Source organism: Ambystoma mexicanum, chromosome 4p (assembly GCF_040938575.1).
Source record: "Ambystoma mexicanum isolate Mex_15411 chromosome 4p, UKY_AmexF1_1, whole genome shotgun sequence".
Taxonomy (NCBI): Eukaryota; Metazoa; Chordata; class Amphibia; order Caudata; family Ambystomatidae; genus Ambystoma; species Ambystoma mexicanum.
The window spans coordinates 117,817,176-117,834,143 of record NC_090927.1 but is presented as its reverse complement, the minus strand read 5'-3'; the positions used below and the strand labels follow the sequence as shown (position 1 = coordinate 117,834,143).

General features: G+C 45.9%; 1 protein-coding gene across 2 annotated transcripts in view; it reads right to left on the bottom strand.

The window, feature by feature from the left end:
- The window catches only part of LOC138453056 (cGMP-dependent protein kinase 2-like), a 524,549-nt gene extending 507,858 nt beyond the window's left edge, over positions 1-16,691 (bottom strand). For both annotated transcript variants that reach the window (XM_069605521.1, XM_069605520.1), the window contains exon 1: positions 16,423-16,691. The gene's annotated coding sequence lies outside the window, so the exon portion shown is untranslated. The remainder of the gene's footprint in view (positions 1-16,422) is intronic.
- Positions 16,692-16,968: the final 277 nt, after the last annotated feature.

The window sequence follows — 16,968 nt, the reverse complement described above, 5'->3', positions numbered from 1 at the left end:
AGTCAATTAGGTAGAATAGTTTAGATTTGGAGATCTTGGAGTCCAGAATGCTTTTGACTTCAAACTCGAGTTCTCCATCAACTAGGATAGATTTTGGAGATTTGGTTAGTCGGGTTTGAGGTTGCACGGGTTTTAATAGAGAGACGTGGAAGACCGGATGTATCTTCATGTGCGGGGGCAAGTCCAACTTGACCGCTACTGGGTTTACTATGGTAGTGATGGAATAGGGACCAAGGTATCTTGGGTTGAATGTGCGTGGCCCTTTTAGAGGTAGATATTTGGTGGATAACCAGACTTGATCCCCTACTTGATATTGAGGGGCTTCCTTCCGATGTTGATCTGCTCCTTTCTTGTATTGTTCTTTAGCCCTTTGAAGGTGAGAAACAGCTTCCTTAAAGGCTTGGGTGATTGTAGAATGCAGGTAGTCTACTGCTGGTGTTTCAAGATCTTGGAGGGGATCCAACTCCGAGGTTCGAGGGTGACTGCCGTACAAAAGAAAAAACAGGGTTTTCCCAGTTCCCGAATGGACAGAGTTATTGTAGGCATATTCGGCTATCCAAAGGACGTCTTTCCAAGTTTTTTCAGTTTGTTGCAGCATGCAGCGTAAATACTGTTCCAGAGTTTGATTGGTCCTCTCGGTTTGTCCGTCGGTCTGAGGGTGGTGACTGGTCGATAGTCTCACATCAATTTGAGCCGACCGACAGCAACTTCGCCAAAAATGAGAAATATATTGACTACCTCGATCCGAAATTAGAACCGAAGGAAAACCGTGCAGTCGGACGATGTTTTCGAGAAATTCTCGGGCCAGAGTTGCTGCTGTTGGCAGGCCTTTGAGCGGAATGAAATGCGCCATCTTGGAGAATAAGTCCACGATTACTAGAATCGTATTGTATCCGGAGCATGGAGGTAGATCGGTGATGAAGTCCATAGAAAGCGTATGCCAAGGGCGAGGTGGGATGTCAATAGGGCGTAAGAGGCCTGCTGGTCTTTCCTTTTGACTCTTGTTTTGGGCGCATACTCCACAAGACATTATAAAGTCTCTGATATCTTTTTTCCAAGACGGCCACCAGAAGTAGCGCTTGATCTTTTCTGAGGTCTTGGCCATACCGGGATGTCCTTCCATTAAAGAATCGTGATAACAAGAGATTACTTTTTTCTGTAAATCTGTGCTGGGTAGGTATAATCGTTCTTGGAAATACAATAAGTTGTCCTTTACTGCAAAGTCCTTTCCCTGCAGATGCCAATTCTGTATGTCTGCTGGAGTTACAAGTTGCCTGGCTTTATCCTTAACTTCCTCTATGGATTATGTGGCGATTACACCCAGAATTCTTTGTTCGGGAATGATTGGTACAGGTTTAGGGTTGATCAAGTGTTCTTCCACTCCCATCCGAGAAAGGGCATCAGATTTACCGTTTTTTGTACCAGGTCGATAGGTAATTATGAAGTCAAACTCGGCAAAGAATAATGCCCAACGGAGTTGTCTAGAGGATTGGGCTTTTGCGGTTTTCAAATATTGCAGGTTTCGGTGATCCGTAATCACAGTAACGGTGTGTCGGGCCCCCAGCAGATAATGCCGCCAAGCCTTAAAGGCAGACTTGATAGCCAGAAGTTCCTTGTCAGTAATCGTGTAATTGATTTCAGGAGGCGAGAATTTGCGGGACCAAAATGCCACGGGATGCAACTGATTGGTTACCAGGTCCTTTTGTGATAGAACTGCCCCCATGGCAAGGCTTGAAGCATCAGTTTCCACGATGTAGGGGAGTTCGGGGCGAGGGTGTTTTAAGATTGGTGCAGAGATAAATTTAGTCTTCAAATCCTGGAAAGCTTGTTCCGCCTCGGTAGACCATTCAAAACGTTTGTTTTTCTTTAACAAGGCAGTGATGGGCTGGACTATTCGAGAGAATTCGGGGATAAACCTGCGGTAAAAGTTAGCGAAGCCTAACATGCTTTGCACACCTTTTACGGAGGATGGTGATGGCCATTTGAGAACTGCATCGACCTTCTTTGAATCCATACGCACTCTGCCAGGTGATAATATGAATCACAAGAATTCAACTTCAGTCACGTTGAAAACACATTTTTCCAACTTAGCGAAAAGTTTGTGTTGACGCAATCTTTCGAGGACCATTTTCACGTGTTTCCGATGTTCAGATTCCGATGAAGAATAAACGAGGATGTCGTCAATGTAAACAACAACACACACATCTATGAGCTCTCTGAGGACATCGTTCATAAAATATTGAAAGGCGGCCGGGGCATTACAAAGTCCGAAGGGCATGACCTGATATTCAAATAGCCCATACTTGGTGCGGAAGGCCGTCTTCCATTCATCGCCCTCTTTTACTCGTACCAAGTGGTAAGCTCCTCTAAGATCCAGCTTTGTATATATGCATGCTTTTCTGACTGGTCCAGGAGTTCAGGGATCAAAGGTAACGGATATCTATTCTTAACGGTGATCTGGTTTAGGGAGCGATAATCTATACAAGTTCTAAGGTCTCCTTCCTTTTTTGGAACGAAGAACAAAGCTGAAGAAGCAGGGGACTTGGAAGGACGAATAAACCCATTTGCCAGGTATTGATCCAGGTATTGTCGAAGGTGAAGGTTCTCAGGCTCGGTGAGGGCATAAATTCTACTACAAGGAGGAGTAGATCCAGGTATCAGGTCGATCTGGCAGTCATAAGACCTATGAGGAGGTAGAGAGTTAGCCTGATCCTTCCGGAAAACATCTTGGTATTCTAGGTATTCGGGAGGTAACTGGGGAGTCTCTGAAGAAATTGCTGCCAGTGCAACACCAGGTGGAGGGTGACAAGTAGAGACACATTCTGGAAACTGGACCGTTCTTGCTCGCCAATCGATCAGAGGATTGTGTTTCTCTAACCAAGGTATTCCTAGAATAATCTGAAACTGAGGGGCCTTGATCACATCGAACACGATCTTCTCATGGTGTCCATCTTGACTTACTAGCATCACTTCTTGAGTGGTATGCGTTACTGGCCCAGAGGCTATCTCCGTACCATCCACCGTAGTAATGACATCCTTTACAGCCTTGGGACAAAGAGTTAGATTCATCCTCAAAACCATTTCATGATCCACATAATTGCCGATGGCACCGCTGTCGACGTAAGCTTCAATTTCATGTAATCGATCCGGATTATCAGGGCTAATGAGGACCATAGGTATCACGAAATGCGAGGTCACGGAACTGGTTTTCACGCTCGGCAAGAGGACCTCTATTCTTGTCGGGCGAGGTCGTTTCCCTGCTCAGAGTTTGTAACTTTGGTAACTGCAGCTCCTACTGCCTTCTTGGCAGGTTTCACCGGACAGTCTCGAAGAAAGTGCCCTGAGATTCCGCAATAGAGGCATAATTGCAACTGTTTTCTCCTTTCCCGCTCCTTTTGTGTTAGAGGACCTTTCAGACCCCCTATTTGCATGGGTTCCCCGGAGTCTACTCCTTTGGAAGGAGTTGGCGGTTTGGAAAATACTCGAGCATCAAACTTGGAACGATCGGCCTTCCTGTTCTGCAGTCTGTGATCTATTTGAACGACTAAGTCTATATAGTCCGAACAATCTTGTGGGGGATTCACTACTTGGGCTAACACATCTTTGAGCTCTCCGCGTAGACCTCTATAAACAGCGTAATCCTTTTGTCCTCAGGCCAGTGAGTTTCCACTATCAGTCTGTTGTAAGACGCAATATAAGCCAAAAGGTCTTGATTACCTTGTCGCAACGAAAGAAGCTCATTGTCCAAGGCCTGCCCCTGTGAATGTCTTGCGAACAGTTTTTCCATACGGAGCTGAAAAGCTTGAAAATCATGGAGGACCGGATCATCTTGATTTACTAGAGGGATCGACCAGTCTGCCGCATTGCCACTAAGGTACGAAAGCACGAAAGCTACTTTAGCTTGATCAGTTGGAAAGGCTGCTGGCCGGCATAAGAAATGCAACCGGCACTGATTGATAAATACTGCAAACCTCTTTGGGTCACCAGAAAATCATTCGGGCGGAGTCAGAGGTACATTCCCAGGTAGGTTGATCTGCACTGGATTCACAGAGGATGTAGAAGGAAGATTTCCCCCAGATGCGGGTAACGGGGTCTGTCCGGCTTGTGACTGTAGCAATTGTCTAGCGAGATCATCTGTTCGCTCCTTGGAAATAATCAGTTCCCTTCTTAGAGCGTTCGTTTCCTGACGGGCTGCATGCACTTCTGCCCTTAGTTCCCCAAGTAACTGGGCTAGCTGGTCGGTATCCGAGGTTTCCATAGCGCCTGGACGGGAGTTTTGTGGTAGGCTTTGCGTTCTGTAACGCTCACCTGATTCCCGTAGAGGCGCCGGTCTTGACTGGGCGTATACCGTATCTTCAAAGGTGATGTGTAACACACGGCTGGCTCTTTGGGCTGGACCTCTGTGCACTGTATGTCTGGCTCGAAGGGTAAGATGTCTGCAGATAGAAAATGTGGGATTAATGAACTGGGTTATTGAATGTCTCTCTCTTCTTCCCTTTCTCTTCTCCTGTAGAACCCCAAAGGTTAACGCTCTCACCTTAGGTAGGTGAACGCCGTCCTCTCCATCTGCCTCGAGGCAGGGTGCTGTAACCAGTTTCTTCACTGGATAAGGGGAGCAGGCCTCTTGACTTCAGAGGACTGCTGTCCGTCGTTTACTGCACGAACGGTAAGTTTCGAGTAATTCTAATGTCTTTAAAGTCTTTAGTAATGATGTCTCTTGTTTTGCAGGGTTCCGGCGATGGCGGATGGCGGGCTGAAGTGAGTTGAAGATGGAGCCCGTGTGATGAATAGAAGCGCCTGGAAGCATGTAAGTAAGCGCTTGTTGCCTGCTTCACGATGCGCTCTAACTGTCTTTTTATTTTGCAGGTACAAGTTCGGGGCGGCTGCAGGGTGCCGGAATACCCACTGGGTTAGATGTGGAAAGGAGTAATGGCACGTGAGTATTAAAGTTCCCCAATGTCTTTAAACGCACCTTGTTTTGTCTTTCAGATGCGGGATGCAGCGCTGAAGGCCTCCGGAGCGTGCGAAGAGTTGGTAAGCTTTTGTCTTTCAGATGCCGGAATGCAGTGTGAAGACTTCCGGAGCGCACGAAGAGTAGGTAAGCCTTTGTCTTTCAGATGCCGGAATGCAGCGCGAGGCGTTGGTGACAGCCGATGGACCAGGTAAGTGAAGAGCTGTCACTGAAGACCGTAATGCTAACCTGTTCTTTCTTGTCTTTATAGGTGTTGCTGAAGACTGGATTCAGAATGGTAAGCCTTTTTCCTTAGGCCCAGGATCAGATGCAGAAGACACGATGAGCGTTCTGCTGCTGAGGATGCAGAATAACGCAAAGCAAGATTCATCCATCGGGTGTGGTTTAAATAGCCTCCTGTAGTGCTTAGGTGTCTCCTTCCACAGCCACGCCTAGGTAAGAAAAGAGTTCCTGCTTTCCAGAAGAGTTCCAGTGTTCTGAATCTAGGGAGTGGCTCCTGCCCCACCCAACAGGAAAAGTAGTTCCAAACAGAAGAGGATCAGAGACTCAACTGGCAGGCAAGTAAGCAGCATGGTCTGCTGCAGGTAAGTCCACCCAAGCATTATGAGCCCGGCGCTTCCAGCGCTGGGACTGGGCATATTTATGAGCCTGGTGCCACTGGCGCCAGGACTGGGTCCAAAAGGTCCCAATTGGGACTGGTTGGCACTCGGAACCTGGGTTATGGATCTGCTTCCAAGGGAGTTGGGAAAACCCTGACCTTTTGGAAGCAGAGATCAAGACAATTGATGAAATAACACATACATTATTCTTCCGATTCATAGAGGAGTGCCCAGGACTTGTCGGGAGAACAACAGATACACTGACTTTCATCAGAGATCCCCGAAACAAGGACTTTTTGAACCAAGTGTGGTATAAACTGAACCATGTGGTAGCAATCCACGCAGCAGGAAAGTGCAAAAACTGCTCACAACAAAAGAAAGACTTGTGATCGGGACCCAGCAAAAAAAAACAAATGTCCCTGTCCCCTGCAGACACGCAGCTAGCCCACAATGTCCTGATTAGACTAGTCACAGACTATCCAGAAATGGTGAGAAGGCCTGCTGATGTTGATGTTGTCACTTTCCTCAGAGATACAGTTAATTCCCTACACATGAAGACTCTTCTTCACGGGATTATGCTCCAAGTGGACCTGTCCAACTTCCAGCGAGAGTTCCTAAGGAGATTCCTGTGAGACTGTTCGCCGAGGGGCAGATCTAGGGAAGTACAAATACTATTCAGAAAAAAAAGTGGGGGCCTGTGATCTAGAGGCCAGAAAGTAAGAGCGAATGTCGTTGACACCAGAAGACAGCAGATACACATTCCAAGTCTTCTTCCACCTCATTGAGAACTTTCCAGAACTAGTGTGTAGACCCATCACTGTCGACATGCCCACCTTTCTCAGTGACCCAGCAAAGAACGCGCAACTCAACAGGCTCCTGAGAGCTATCATCCCGCAGCTGAGAAGCAATTACGGACATTCATTGCTGAGGAGAGCCTTAGGGGGGGGGCGATCCACGATAAAACTCTTCATCATCCTTCCGCCGAGGACAGAGTACGAAAACAAGGACACAGTTCTCCATTCTGCTAACATAGGACAGATTGAGAAGAGCGGAAACAAGGATAACCACTTCGTGATTGTATTTTATTTTTATGTTTATTTCCTGTATTTTTCTTCTATTTTTCATCATCTTTCTGCGGTGGCGCAGATGGAAGAGAGAGACATTATTCTTCAACGTGCCAACGAACGACCAATTGGAAGGAACAGACATGAGAATTTCACCATCGTGTTTTCCATTTTCAACATCTTTCTTATTTTTTCCTACCTTCTCATATGTTCACTTTTATTTTTATTTTTATTTTTATTTTTTCGACATTTTATATTTGCGTGATTTGTAGCAAATCCATCTCTTCATGGTGTCATTGCGAACAGATTCCTGCATGTCCTCAGGGCCAAGGTGAATTGGAGGAGTGCCTTGGGACTGTGTTTATTATAGAAATGCAAAATGAAAAAGATATGATAAAGACGGTAGTCTAACCTTTCTCCATAATCTAGGTAAACGGTGCTGTGCCGCATATTTCGAGATGACTGGTTACACCCATAAAGGGGACATTTGAATAATACTCATCACTGTAGTATTTGCTGAACCCTTTTGAGCAACGAGATCAAAGTAAGAAAGGAAATAAACAATTGACTATGGACTTGATCGGTATGTGGGCCCAGAACAGTAACCTAGTTTAGCCACCCGCGGAGGGGCGCCCACGCTTCCCTGGAAGGAGATGCTGCAAGCTATCGTTTAAAGCCATTATATGTATATGCATAGTGATTATTATTGTGTTTTTGTCTCTAACTATCAGAACTGCATTTTTTATTGGTGCACAGAGTGTCCCATTGTCTGTGCATCCACCAGATAACGAATATCTGGGACCCACAAAAGCACCCAGACCATATATTGTCATCCCTGTTCCAAGAAAAGCTGGTGGTAATGCAAACAAACTGAAATTGAATGTAATAAATAGTGACAGCTACACGGTTGAGGTTATGAATGATGAGAAAAGCTGGAGGCAGGGTCAGCTCAGAATGAATGATAACATAGCACTGTCCACGGCACGCACCCACACACTGAATGCACACAAACAAGGGCAAGTGTCAATGGCTACGGAACCATGGAGGTATCTCATTCTAGCCAGAGCCCTCATCTTATCAAAATTAGATTATTGTAACGCCCTTTACATAGGGGCAACCAAACAAATCATCAATAGAATTCAAGTGCTCCAAAATAATGCACTTAGAGCGGCCCTAAGTATCCCTCGAAGAGAACATATCTCAGAAATAAGACGTAAACACAAATGGCTCTCCACTCAAGAAAATATTAACCTTAAATCTGCCTCCCTCATCCACAAATGTTTAAATAACAAAGCCCCCAGCTACCTTTCTGAACGCCTCAATAGAAAAAATCCCTCTAGACTTACAAGGACAGTCAGCCCTAACTGCTTCCCAGTGCCCAGATTTAAACTTACCACTATCGGAGGATCCAGCTTCCCAGTCAAGGCAGCACAGTTATGGAACGCCCTACCCATTGCACTTAGATCCGACCAAACGTTCAACAACTTCAGAAAGAATACCATAAAATGGCTTACCGAGAATGCGACATAAATGGCACTCTACCTCTCGCACCTCCACTTGTACTCCACCTGACTTGCTATTTTGTTTCGCCATAGATTTGACTGTTTGGTGGCGCTCTATCTGCACTTGTACTTGTCTCACCTGTAGAGTCAAGAAATTGTCTGCTCTGTAACTTGCTTGCTCTGTAACTTGCAACGTCTGTAACCAAGCTGTAAACCTCCTTGTCTCTTGCGCCCTGCTACCTCAGGGTCCGGTGCGCAAAACAAATAAACAAACAAACAAACAACCTCAGACCAAATCAACAGTAAAAGAAAAACTGTCTAAGGAACGACCGGCTCCGGAAATTGTGGAAGTAAACAAGAGGAGCCAGGCGAGAACCCAAGCAGAGGGGGCATGACAGAATCCCTCAAAGAACTGGAAGAAGCCACGAAAGAACTTACTGAGAAAACACATGTGTCGGTTGAGTATGTGTTCCCGCTCATACTTAGAGCAAAGAAGCTACATGAGGAGCTGAGCAAGAAAACCACAGAAACTGTAATAACGAACACGCCTGTTCCAACATCAGAAATAAGCATCAGGCCTACAATGCCGCCACGTGTTGGGAAGATGACGAGCCAATAGTGGTGGGAGGAGGTCTACAAAAGAATGCATGAGGGAAGGAAAAGAAACGCAAAACATCCCCCTATTACTGCAGGGCAGGAGATGAAACCTGCCCCACCAAGGATAATACCCGAAAGCCTACCCGAACGGAAGAGCAGTACAGATGCATTCAGGGACATAGTGATAGCCAATTACAGAAAAACGTTAAGAATCAAGAGAAGCCCATATGAAACCGACAACGAACTGAACGATTACTTGGACAGTACAGCCCATCTAGGAAACAACATTTGGTACCGAAGGGGAATGTTCCGTCTGTGCACTCCTGCCATACAGCATGGGCAAGTCCAAAATCTTTGTAGCGATAGAAGTTGATGTCCCCACTGCACACTGCATGTCACACGTAGCAATGTGCAACACCAGAGGGCAGTTTATGGGGAGAGACGCCTCCCTGATATGGGCCAACGAAAAGGAGTTCCCTGATGAAGACGGTTTTGTTCAGGACATCAAAACAAGAAACAGGGAATAAGATGGGAAATAAACCCGAGACTGAATGTCCAAGGGAAAACAGCTGAAGAAGCTCAAATCTGGAAGAACCGAGGCCAAATACAGATCTGGGGGTCAGTAGTGTCCCCAAACGGATGGGAAGAAGGGGTCGTGATCTGCCGAGCCTGGATGGTCCTTGGAGCCTGCCAAGAGGCAATAGAAAATTCACAAAGACTATGCAAACCATTGTGGCCAAGATTGGTAAAACTGATGACATAGGTCGAAGACAGAGGAGGACCCCTGCAAATAGTACCACTGGAAAACCCAAAACTGTGCTTCAGAAGTAATGGTACAAGGAAAATGGGGGAGAATCAAAACTGCGGGCAAATATATGATGCCCCAGGTATGTTGCAAGGAACTGCAGTCCTGATGGACCATTATTTGGCATGTGGATCCAAGGCATATATAAGACTACCAAGGAACTGGGGAGGCATATGCACACTGGTGAACGTCCATGTTCCTGCACTGGTAATTCCAAAAAATGAACTGAATTTGGACAGTTTCCCGAAAGCAGATGCTCATCTAAGAAGAAGGAGATCTGTGGAACTGGTATCCAGGATGAAGAGGGAAAATTACTTTTCTCCCAAATCAGAAGAGGCATTCCATGCAATCCCGTATGAACACAGGCTGTTCAACACTACTCTTGCCCCACATCCAAGTTGGAGTGAATGCTAAATGGTTGCAGATAACCAGATGGGAGTTATTGCAGACCATCAATACCACTATAAAAGGATTCAACGCAATCAAAGAAGAGCTAAGAGCAATCAGACTGATGACTCTCCAGAATAGATATGTGCTTGACATGATTACAGAGATGGATGGAGGTGTTTGTGCAAAAATCAGAGAATCTTGTTGCACATTTATACCATCGCACGATGAGGAAAATGGAACCCTCACTGAGGCCATAGACATGCTGACAAGCCTAAAGAACCAGATGACTGAGGAAACAGATGAAGTGGGCGATGACAGCTGGTTTGTGAACCTATTCTCCTGGGTCCCGCAATGGATGGCTGATATATTAATATACGTTTCTGGGAGCCTTACTAGCTATGGTGCTGCTAGGGTTCTGTGTTATCATGATAATCATAACACAGTGCCAGAAAACTGCAAAGAAGGCCATTGGGATGAAAATTATGGTCGATATCAAGCCAGGTGGGAAGCCCAGAGACCTGACAGATGAAGAGATAAAGGACTTCGTGAAGGCCAGTGAATTTGCACCAGAGGGAACAAAATTCACTTATCCCAAGAAACGAAGAAGGTATGAAGGAAAATGGATTTACTGCAGTCCAAATGGACAATGCCAGCTGATGACCTGGAACAAAGATGAGCATGTGAAAACAGTCGGAAGCTTGAAAGGGGTGATAAAGATATGGACACCAAAATTGCATGTATTCACGCCATCTTGTGCAAATCCAGAAGACGATGAACAAGACATTGAAGAAACAAAGAAACTAAATATAAAGAGGGAAGCAGAAGTGGTCGATGAACCGACCAGATGGGGGAGTGTAGAGGAGGTCCCAGATATGGCCTGCACCCCTGCCCCCCATTGCGAGTTGCCAGTAAAATACTCGCCAAGGTATGTGACGTATGAGGAGCAACTGAACCAACAGAGAGCCGCATTGGGCCTCTGCCCAGTGTACATTATAAAATCAGTACCTGTTGAAATACCAATAAGCAGAGCAGCATGGTACCCAATCAGACAACCATACCAGCTGCTGATGCGAAACGAGGAGTATTTACAGACTGTCCACGAGGAGACACAAAGAGCCCTGATGGAAGACAAACGATGATGAGAAGAGGGCCTGGCCAGACTAACACATGAGAAAAGGCAAGCACGCCAGTGACAGTAACTACGAAAAAAAATGTAATGGGCGCAGAGAAGAAACAATGTTAAAACGTGAGGAAACGTTGCTACGTGACAAGATGGAAGCAACTGACCTGGTAAACGTGTGTAAATAGGCTTGAAATGCAAGATGCTAAGAAATCGATACTGCTTGCAATGCTTAGTAGACGATAGAGCGGCAAACGCCAACCATATATCTACCTCAAAAAGGCACAATGTACATGTGCAACTCCATTTTGTAAAAGCAGAAGTATGCCCAGGCGGCCAAGGCCTAACTGGTCGGGTCTCATACCAAAGCCCGAGCCTGGGGAAAGAGCGGAATCGAAACTCAACAAAGGACGGCTCAGGCCTGGGAAATCGAGGTCAACCCAAGAGAGGGAGGCAAGCGTCAGCTAAGGAGAATCGAAACTCCAGAGCATACCAGCTCGCCCGTGAAGGTCTAGATAAGAGAGGCCCAGGCAGGTGGCAGGGCCAAAGCAGAATTAAATACACGAAAAGCTGGAAACTGAAGCAGATTCATGGTGAACCAACACGTGATCAGCCAGGCGCGAAGATGTACCACCGTCTGATGTCACTCAGATCCGAGGGGTGCCATAACTTTCCCTGATAAGAGACTACAGTTTCGAGGCCTTCCTTAGCCAACTAATTGACACATCACCCTAAAACCACTGATTGATGGAAGGGAGGCAGGGTGAATCTTGGGACACTAGGCACCTGGGTGTCCAGCCTGCTAGCTGCTAATTAAAGTGGAGATTTATGTTTAGGGGTGTAACCTGCCCAATAACAATGGACCAAGTTATCTGGAGTCCTATAGATATCGTAACCAATAGGACGTCGTACTTATAGTGACGTCCATCACGTGTGATGTAGAGGGATGGGCGTAGACGCCCACCAGATGAGAGTTAACCAATCCGCATGCTCTATTGTCATATATAGATATAACACCTATACTTAAGTTACCTTTCCCAACCAATTATATTGCATGATGATTTTTTGTAGAATTAGACGTCAATGATGACGAGTTTAGCTTGTAAAAATGGCTGTTCGGCTGAAGCTCGAGGAAGTCAGAGCGAGACAGGTGTTCGCGATGCTGCTGATTTCCATATGCTGATGTATGTCTTATTAAATGGACTTCCCTTTGCCAATTTATTGAGTCCTGATTGTTGAGATGTGCTGGAGTATGAGAATCCTGCACCCTGTCCTCACATGGTGCAGCTATCTAGTATTACAAGTTCGCGGGGGTTGAGTACTGACCAATGAGCCCGTCAGTAATTTCCTCTCCTCGTGAACAAGCTTGTCTCCCTCTGCAGACGAAAAAGGAGCTCTTGAACACCTCTGGCGCAAACATCCCACCCCACCTAACCTTGAGCATATTACTAACACTGCTAACACCTATAAAAACACTGTCATCACTCCCAAGGCCAATTCCTAAAATATCCACATATCCAACGGCAGCTCTAACAGCAAAGAGCTTTTTGCCATCCTTAAAGACCTTGAAAACCCCATCCCGAGCAATCCTCAGCAACTATCACAATAAACAGGGTCTATATCATCATTCAACATTGGATGGCATTGCACAACCTTTGTCTAAATGATGATACTACTGAACTACTAATTGTAGGATCCCCACACCGCCTCAAAGGTCTAGACCCGGCTTTCTCATCAACGGCACCACCACGCCTGTCTCGAAACATGTAAAAACTTTAGGCATTCACCCAGCTGCAGGACTTACCTTGAACAACCATGTTAATGCCCTCGCCTCCTCTACTGCCTACATGGCCAAACTCATCGCATTAAGCCGAAAATTCCTCTCCACAGAAAATTGCATCACACTTGCCCAAACTCTTTGCATAAGCAAGCTGGGCTATTGCAATGTCCATTGCATGAGCACTTCCTCTAAAAACATTGATGGACTACAAGTGCTACAAAGCAAAGCCCTCCGTGCGGCCTTGGTTCTATGAAAAACAGATCACATATCAGCAGCCAGAGTCAAAATACACTGGCCGCCCATTAAAGCCTGCATCGACGTTAAGATACTAACACTCCAGCACAGATGCATCTACAAGGAAGCCCCCACCTACATCAACAACTGCATCGTCCCGGAACACTATGTGCGGCTGCTACATTCCTCATCCTGCCTCTCGCTATCCACCCTCAGATTCTGCAGCAAACAAACTGGAGGCACAAGCTACCTGGTATCGTCTCCCTCACTCTGGGACTCGCTTCCTCCTAACATCAGGAACAAACGGGAGTACCTAGCATTCAGAAAACTGGCTTTCAGAAAAGCGGTCTGTTCAATAAATATGACTAAGCTGCCCCGACCCTGCCCTGTTGAGTGCCCTCTGACTGTTCTGCCTGTCCCATACCGAATATGACTGTGCTGTTTTCTAATGCTTACCTGTACAAACGCTGTGATACCCCCGGGCTTGGGCGTCTCACAAATGTAATTAATAAATAAATAAATTTAAAATGGACAGTCTTGGCCTTTTATGAAAATATTAGCTGTTCCCCAGTGTAACATACGCCGATCTAGCATATCTTTAAGGTCAATATTGGTTGGTAATTCACTTCTGTCCCCCTTCTTAGATATCGGAATTACCACTGATTGCTTTCAGGAAGGGGGGCGTAGGTCCCTGTGACTTATTAATAGTCATTGAAAAGGCTAAACCTATCAGATAGAATGAGAGGTATGCGCGGTATAAGAACAGTATCTAAGTTCCATCGATCACACAGGCCTCTATGATGTGTCTTTATAGATGCGTAATTGTCAAACTTGTTCCATTGCAGAGTCCCAGTGATGGCATAATATTGCATAGTAGCATAATTACAGCACCTACTTTCAATTTTAGCTCGTGAGGAGGCATTTGTCGTACAGCATTTCGCTCTTTAGAGACTGAAACGTTGAGTCAGTATTTAACTGGTCTTAATGACCTGTTCTGGAATCGCCCTGCTCTGTGTGAAGAGAAGTGGGGGTGGAAAGAAGTAATTTGAATGATATCTGTTGTTGAAGTGGGTGCACTTTGCCATTTGAACAGCAGAGGGCAACCTAAAACTGAGAAATTGCATCAGCTGAGTATGCAAACATACCTAAGCATTTTATATATATAGAACATGCGGTTGGCAAACAGTGACAATCTGTACACCTCCATTAATAGTAATCTTCAGAGGATGAATTCTGGTCCTATCACTGTCTTTTTTAAATCAGGCTAACCATATCTTAATGTCTAATGATTGTACAAAGGACGAGTTATGTGGACATCCGGCTATGCTAAAATCAGTGGTCTTTCTAACTGACTGGACTGAGGTGAAAGACTCAATGCGGAAGTTAAAGATCCATGTCTCCCCTCGATAAACCCCTGGGGGAACAACCAAAATGCTCGAAAGAATTCCCAACCTCTTTCTTTAGGCAGCAATTACTACGATTTCGAATTCATTTAATTCTGACAAATCAGATAGTAAGTATAAAAGCCAAAACATCTCATGTGAGAAATGGATTGCTACGGATGACATTTGGTTAAGAATAGCAGAAGGGAATGAGACTAGCCCCACAATCGCAGTTATAAAATCTGTACAGCAATTGAAGCTGATATGGGCTCATTCAATGTATTTTTGAATAGGTGATATAAGTGTACAATATCCCTTTTAATATCTGTGCCACCAGAAATCCTTGTGATAACTATTGGCATTTTAGGCGCGGTACAGTGTCAATGAAGTGTTTTCACTCTAGAAATATTCCTGGAATGTATCTTTTTAATATATTTACATGTTTATTTGTATATGTTCGAACTTTTAATGCAAGTTTGATGAATTCACATTAATAGAAAATAAAAAATAAAATGGGTCTCTCCTGTGCACCCCTAACATTCCCCTGAGCTTTGTAGCAGTTTGGCAACTTTGAACTCACTGACTAATCAAACAGCAGAAGGAGAGAAAGCAAGGTCCTTTATGGCATACAACTGCCTGCCTGTCCTGTAGGGTGTTGCTAAAGGGGCATTTTAAGGTGCCTTTTGATGTGGCACACACCTAGCTCCCAGAAGCTGCAGAAGAGGGCCGTTTACAGACAGACGGTACTATAGCAGGAACCTCCCAAACAGTAGCACTGGGGTGTGCTGGGGTCCGGATTAGTTTGGGGGTGCCTACACTGGTGGGAGGGAGAGATGGAGCATGTGAATGGGGCAGCAAGCACTAGACTGACCATCCCAGTGCTTCAGGTCGCAAGGGCAGTCATTTTGTCTCTGCTGCACAGTAAGGTCGCCGCCCCCCACCCAACCTTGTAGCCCACTAGGTCTGGTATGAACCTCAACGAGATCATCATTAAGTTCAAGGGGTCTGCAACATTTGGCTCGGACTACAACTCCCTTCAGCCCTAGGCCAAATAGTGAATGGTGAGAGATCATGGGCGTCGTAGTCCTAAACATCTGGAGAGCCAGAGTTTGCAAACCCTTGATTTCATCTGAAAGCTCCCGCCTCTTCTTCCAATCTCCCCTTCCCAATCTCACACTCCCACACCCACCGTCTTCACTCATGTACCCCTCTTGTCTTCTCCAGGGCGGCTGAGGATAGAGGGGGGGGGGCATTTGGGGAGCCCCATGCCTTCACCTGAGTAAACCCACCAGCTTATGTTAGCAACAGGAATGCATTCATGCTGTGTACTTTAAAAGGTTTTCAAAAGCAAAGGGGCAGTGGAAAATAGCTTGTATTTTGGGGGCAAAGTTTCAATTGGTGCAGTTTTACGCCCCCGTGCAACCATCTGATCACACATTCAATAGACAGAAAGGAGGGAGGCTTTGGACAATATTATTTCGCATTTTTAACATCTTCTGTACTCAATAATGCAGAGGGTGTGGCGTGCGGTTTATCAAGGTGGGGGGGGGTATTCCTTTCTACAGCAGAACAAATCAATGCAGCTACTAAATGCAAATTATTATTATTCTTAAACGACTGGTAAGGAAAAGCTATCCGACTTTCTTTGTCGGAGTTCCAGCGCCTCTAACCCCCGCCCTATTGCCCTCCAACACAAGCCCCAACGCCCAAGGTGTGAAGATCAGTTTCCGTTGAAAAGATTTAAATGCTCTGTATTGGGCACTGTTTTCTTCTATAGTGCTTTGTTGGTAGCTTCACGGCACAATATTCACATTTTATACTACTTAATGCAGCTCGACTCTATCTCCTTTTCCTTTCACCGTAACCCATTCCATGTCTTCCAGAACACTTCCCCTTAGACCCCTTTAGCGCTTTGAAACAGCCCCTGGAAGTGTTAAGCGCTATAAAAGAGACTAAACTACAACCTAACGAGCGTACCTTTGGCCAGTCGGTTAATTCCGGTTTAAGAGCATTCCAGTGCTAGATCCATTCCCGAAAGCTCTGCCTGGGATCCTTCTTTCGGGGAAGGGGGAGCGGCTACATCGAGCTTCCGGCCCGTGTCAGGTGCCGAGAAGAAGCATGGCCTGAGGAAAGCACAGGCTCGGGCGGTCACTTATTAACCGGCAGTTAGTCACTCGCCTGGACGCCTGATAGGGTCCTGCCAGGACCTGGCTCTGCCAGTGATACATGGCAGCTGCTGCCGCACTCCAACTTCCTGCTTACCTGGCGGATGCCGCCAAGCCTGGCCCCAAGAAGCAAACCTACGCAGGCGGCACCGCAGGATCCGCGGACTGCAGAGTGCAAGTGATTATTAGTGCCTTCCAAACACTACAATGGAAGAGTGCCAGCACTTCCACAACACATGGAAGGCTACTGCTACTTCACCAATAAGTATAGCAGAAATATACTAGCACTTCTACGCTGATGATTAGAATGGAAGAGTGCCAGCACTTCCACAAAAAAAGAAATGGAAGGCTGATAGCA